This window comes from Podarcis pityusensis (assembly GCF_964106645.2).
Source record: "Podarcis pityusensis genome assembly, chromosome: 4".
Lineage (NCBI taxonomy): Eukaryota > Metazoa > Chordata > Lepidosauria > Squamata > Lacertidae > Podarcis > Podarcis pityusensis.
The window spans coordinates 58,029,267-58,035,758 of NC_138027.1; the positions used below are offsets into that span (position 1 = coordinate 58,029,267).

Genomic DNA, 6,492 nt, shown 5'->3' on the forward strand with positions numbered 1-6,492 from the left:
GTGACCTTCAGCCAGTCATTGTCTAACATACCTCACAGGATTGTTTTGGAGATTAAATGGGGGGGGGGGGGACCATGTACACCAAATTGAAATCATTGGAGAAGAAGTGGCATATAAATGCAATAAATAATAAATTAACTAGTGATGCTTCTAGAAGGGGACATTCTTCCCCATGTCTTTAGTGACAGAGCTGCATGCTCTGGCACCGGGGACGGAGAACAGGTGGGGGCGTAGCTGGTGCACATCCCAGGGGCATGGCGCGTGTCCCGGGGGTGTGGCATGGCGCCTGGGGGGGCGTGGTGCACCACTCACAGGGGCGTGGCACCCATCACGGGGGTGCGCGGCACGCGCCCCAGCAGTGCGCGGCACATGTTGGGGAGGCGGCTGTGATGGCCCCCCACCCCAGATAGTACCCGGAGTGGACCACTCCCCTGCCCCCCTTCCTCTGCCAGGCTCTATGGAGCTGGGGAACACAAAGTTGACTTGCTGTCTGTGCTGAATCCAGGACTATAGGAGGGGTGCTAGAAACCTAATGGGGGAACAAAGCCGTTGGACTGTTATCGCTGTTCTTAAATTTGTTCTTAAATTAAGCCCATATATATATATATATATATATATACACATATATATACATGAAACCATGTATCACAGTCCCCACTGTCTCCAGTGATCACCAGAAGTATTTGCTAGCACGTTCGGAGTCTGACTGCTCGGAGATTGGGGTGCCCACAACAATATTAAAGCTTACATTGGTATATTGCACGGGGCGGGGGACAAATCTATTGGAAAGCAACGAAACCACCAACAAATCACAGGACCCATCTTTTCTCTCTCCCCCACCACTCTGTTTTCCTCCCCTCAGTCTCCCAGATTATTATTTTTTCTCTCCTACCCTCTCTTATCAGTCCATTGCTGTGCAGCTAATGTAACCTTGAAAAGCAGAGCTGAAAGAGGATATGGAAAAATGTACCCACTCTTCTCTCGGTCTTTTTTGCTCTATGTACTTTTCAAAGGGGAAAATTGTAATAACCCTCACCATCTTATGTCAAAGGAGGCAGTGGGGTGGGGAGCTCAGAATCTTTGTAGATGCCAAAGGATGTTCTGGTCAAATTAATGGATAATTAAAGGGCTTTTGTAGCATGAAGTACTTTCCATGAACTTTGGCCTATCAGCTGCACCGCTTCTTGGAAAGAGATGACCTTGCCACAGTTACTAATACTCTGGCTGCATCTAGGTTGAATTTATATATGGGGCTTCCCTTAAACTTACCTGTAAACTTCAGCTGTTTCAGAACACAGCAGGTTGTTAACCTGATTATACTGAAAGATTTGCATTGGCTGCCACTTTGTGTCTGGCTGCTGGATTGAAGCTATACGCTCAAAAACTCTTGGGATGCGGTATCTGAAGAACCACTTGCTCCCATAACATTCTTCTTCTCAGAAACCCTCCTCCAACTGACCTTCGGAGGCAAGGCAACTGGGGAGATGGCCTTTGAAACTGTGTGCCTCTCTTACTCAGGGATGGTTTCCAGACATTTAGATGCTTCGTAAATATTGGTTCCTGACACCCATCTGTAATATGGGATGTATAGTGTGTGTGTGGCTTCCAATATATGTACTGAAAGATCACCTTTGACACCAGGGAAGTGCTTTCACTTAAAGCAATTTTGTTTAGACAAGCCTTTCCAGACGAATAGACGTTGACATGTCTTAATATTTTAATTCTAATTATATTTAAGTGTTTTGAATTGTGTTAACTGATTCTTGTTATTATATATTTATATCCTGTATTTTCCCCTGTCAGGGAGTCAAGGTGGTTTACAGATAAAATATGAACTGCTAAAAACGGGGAGGGGGGTAATTAAAAAACTTTTTTCATTGAAAATTTTAATATTGTAAAATTTGGAGGTTTTACTACAATTAAGTGGTAAAAATATTTTGCTAAATAAATAAATTGAAAATACAATTTTGAGGTATGTTCACTATCTGACCAACTGGGATATACTTTCAAAATCAGTTTCATCACATGGAAAGCCATAAATGAAGGCTGAGGGTTTTGACGAACATATTATTGCAGGTGATGGGCTCTAAATAAGTACAGTTTCACTGTCATATATAATTTCCAGTTGGTGAAATAGGAGAGAACTGATTTCACTAAGAATTCATAAATGAAAGTACTGTATATTCACAACTGATGGATGGGCATCCAGTATACAGTCATCAATAAACTTTCCGTAGTAAACACAGTACTAAAGGAAAGCAGAAAGCATCCCTTTATATTTGTCATCCCTGGCCAATCAGCAACTTAATAGATGCTAGAATTTTTGAATAGCATGTTGGACTAGTAGACCTTTGTCTGATTCAGGAAAGCACAACTTCCAGTTACCTTCACCTCCATTTATTTGTTTTGTTAGTTACTCAACACAGGACAGTCTCTAAGTGATGTACAGACAACTTTTAAAATATACAGAATTGTTAATAACTGTAAAGATGTAAACATTCTAATCGATACATAAAACACCAGCTTCCCAAGAAGTGGGGCAGCAGCCCAGAGCAGTGCTCTTATAAAACTCTTTCGGAAGGAGGTCATTTAATACAGGAAAGCTATGCCTCATTAAGAGATGCTGTACTGTACAGCATACCTTCTAGTTTGTCAATTTGTATAAGTGGAATTAGACAAGACTGAAGTTATCACACACCTGAGATATGTCTTTAAGGCTCACCCATGCATAAGTTCTGTTGCACTCAGTGGGGAATGCTTTTGAGTAAACATGTATAGGATTGTACTGTAAATCTTGTGTATTATTTTGACAATTTCTTAATGGAAGAAATGTTATAAATATATGTTAAATAGTTGCCGATGCAGCCTTATGCATGTTTACTTGCATGTATCCTGTTTTTTACATATAGAAATTAAATGCTTCATATTTTCTGCTTTAAGCCACCTTGTGAGCCCAATTTAGATTTAAAGACAGGTCAAATTTTTTAAAATAATTAAGTTTTTTGTTTTCTATCATTGTTTACAAATCTAGGATATTAAGATAAAACCCTACTAATTTTTAATTCCTTTAGAATGACCCCAAAGCTAACAAAAATAAAATAAATTTCAGAAGAAAATCTACCTAAGGGATTGTTCCAACAATTGTGGATTAGCCACTAATAATGTTTCACTGGGTGCCTTTCTTATACATAGGCTACACAAATGGCTAAGCTAAAGGGTGCTCCTTGTTATTTTAACAGTCATGATAGGGAAGGAGGTAGTCACTTTAGTGTACAAGGGGTTATAGGTTAATCACAATAGCTTGTATTATTCCAGGACAGTTGGAGATCTGCAAATACAAATACTTAACATAAGCTCAGAAGGAACACTTTCTTGGTGATTCATTCTGACCAACAGGTAAGTCACTCGATTCTGCACAATTTACAAAGCAATTTTCAAGGACGGCGTACTGTACTATAATTTCTGCCATAAATTTCTTAGAACAACTTGGTTTCCTCATATTTAATATGGGGATCAAAATTCATATTGGGGTAGGTATTGGGAACATATGTGTCAACATCTGATAAGGGAAATAATTATCTTTGTAGCATACAAAAGTCATTAAGTAATGCACGGGGTTTCCCACAAAATGTGCACTAAAGATAGAACTACACATTCTGCTATTTTATCCCCCTTCTACCTCTCCACAGCACAACATCTGGAGAGTGCAAACTGCAGGATAAAAATCACCAGTAAAAGGGGCGTGATTGACCCTCACCACACCACCTTCCCCTCTGCAGCTCTGCTACCACTAGCTAGGATTTCTATAATAAGTTAACCATACTGCACAAGTTTTTCTCCAGCTGCACTTAACAACCTGAATGAAGAGTTTAAACAAGAGACTTGAAGATATCACTACCTGCAGTAGTTAACAGTAATAACCAGCATATTTCAAGACTTCCTGTATTTTTCCTTTATCCTGCAAATGTACAATACTAATTTGATCATCTCTTTAGTTTTCCAGATCTTGCCTCATCATTCCCTAGTTGTGAGTCAATTGTTCACCATTTCAAAGTCGCTAAGATTTTGCTCTTTTGAAAAGATTCCAGAATCAGATTTTGTGCCCAATACTAAATGAGTTACCATTTACCCACAAAACATTGATGTTTAAATGAAATGTAATTTATCATTATCTGAATAGCATAAATGTTTGTCACTCAAATCTCTCTTTAGGCATATTCACCATGCATAATCTCAGGTTATTACAATGCCAACAATCATCCTGGCCATCTTTATTTCACTGTAAAATAGTAAAATTCCATTACCTGACCAGAGTTTCTTGAGACTAATAATAGGAAATGCTGCTGGGCATAGTAAAAAACAAAGAAACGCAAAACCAGTTCTGTTCATTCTCTGTTGTTACCTTCCCAGTGACTTTTCCCAGATAATTTCCTAACTTGGTTTTTAGATCTATTAAGAGACAGTATGTTTTTGTCACATTCATATTGACTAATTCATATTAGTTTATTAAAAATGTTCTCACACTAATCTTAAAAGTCTCATTCCTTTTGTTCATCCTGGATGGAAAATATTGGATCCACAGATTATCATTATTACCTATCCTAATTTTATTCCTGCCGACTTCTAGAATGTTTAAAATTTCCTCCCAGGATTTTGTTATCTGAATTATTTCTGCTATTGTGAAAAAATGCCATCTTACTTGTTTGTAATCCTATGTACATTTAACTAGTGAGAAACAGTCTTGTTACTTAAGAGTAAACAAGATTACTCCGCTCTCCAGTGCCTTGATGTGAAATGACAATGAAAGGTTGACATCACTAAAATCTTTATATGATCAGACACAGACTGAATTTCTATTTCTGTATTATCTTTTGTCATTTAAAGTCATCAGAATCCTGTCTGTTGTTAAATAATTTTGATGTGGTGCGGAATAAAACATAAAATGGTTTGAATATCTTAAAGGAGCAATAATTAATTGTAAAACCATTATTAATTACAAACTATCCACTCCTCTTTGAAAATGCCTAGGTGAAAAGCTACTGTCTTTTCCTTCATTGATCTGCTGAAAAATAGCATTCACCACTCCTTGGGATCTTCTCATGTTGTTAATTCATCATCTAAAATTATTATTTTATTTATATATTGCAAAATCGCATAAAAATGTATCTGTGTGGTGAGTGGTGCCTCAGTTTAAAAACCATATCATGAGCAATACATTCAACCTTTACAAAAATTGATTGCACATTATTGAGTAAAGCAAAGCCATGTACACAGGCAAAGTTACCCTAAATGTGTGTAAGGTGAGTTGCAAAGCAAATAACACCCACCCTTCTTCTATTTAAATCACCACCACTCCCAGTGTGCTTTACAGAAGAGAGATGGCAAGAAGGATTCTCTTAACGTGCTACTCTCAGAATGCATAGTTGTGTCCTGAGCTGAATTCACGAAGCTTTATGCTGTCAGAACGTTGATCCAGCCAGCCAGTGATGCCTATTCTGACTGGCAGCAGCTCTCAGGGAAAGGTTCTTTCCTTTTATCATACCACGTGAGAACCTTTAAACAGGAGGTGCCAGTGGCTAACCTCACTGTCACAAGCAGTACACCTCTGCAGAGCAGTTATAATAATAATAATAATAATAATAATAATTTATTATTTATACCCCGCCCATCTGGCTGGGCTTCCCCGGCCACTCTGGGCGGCTTCCAAAAGAATATTAAAATACTATAATACATCAAACATTAAAAGCTTCCCGAAACAGGGCTGCCTTCAGATGTCTTCTAAAAGCCTGGTAGTTGTTGTTCTCTTTGACATCTGGTGGGAGGGTGTTCCACAGGGAAGGCGCCACTACCGAGAAGGCCCTCTGCCTGGTTCCCTGTAACTTGGCTTCTCGCAGTGAGGGAACCGCCAGAAGGCCCTCGGTGCTGGACCTCAGTGTCCGGGTAGAACGATGGGGGTGGAGACGCTCCTTCAGATATACTGGACCAAGGCCGTTTAGGGCTTTAAAGGTCAGCACCAACACTTTGAATTGTGCTCGGAAACGTACTGGGAGCCAATGTAGGTCTTTCAAGACCAGTGTTATGTGGTCTCTGCGGCCGCTCCCAGTCACCAGTCTAGCTGCCGCGTTCTGGATTAGTTGTAGTTTCCGGGTCACCTTCAAAGGTAGCCCCACGTAGAGCGCATTGCAGTAATCCAAGCGGGAGATAACCAGAGCATGCACCACTCTGGCGAGGCAGTCCGCAGGCAGATAGGGTCTCAGCCTGCGTACCAGGTGGAGTTGGTAGACAGCTGCCCTGGACACAGATTTGACCTGTGCCTCCATGGACAGCTGTGAGTCCAAAATGACTCCCAGGCTGCGCACCTGGTCCTTCAGGGGCACAGTTACCCCATTCAGGACCAGGGAATCCTCCACACCTGCCCGCCTCCTGTCCCCCAAAAACAGTACTTCTGTCTTGTCAGGATTCAACCTCAATCTGTTAGCCGCCATCCAACCT

General features: G+C 40.3%; 1 long non-coding RNA gene across 1 annotated transcript; it reads left to right on the forward strand.

The window, feature by feature from the left end:
* The first annotated feature begins 454 nt into the window (after positions 1 to 454).
* Positions 455 to 4,527, forward strand: LOC308476257. Its single transcript, XR_013985814.1, has 2 exons — positions 455 to 3,396; positions 3,690 to 4,527. It is a non-coding gene; the product is annotated as an uncharacterized lncRNA (long non-coding RNA).
* Positions 4,528 to 6,492: the final 1,965 nt, after the last annotated feature.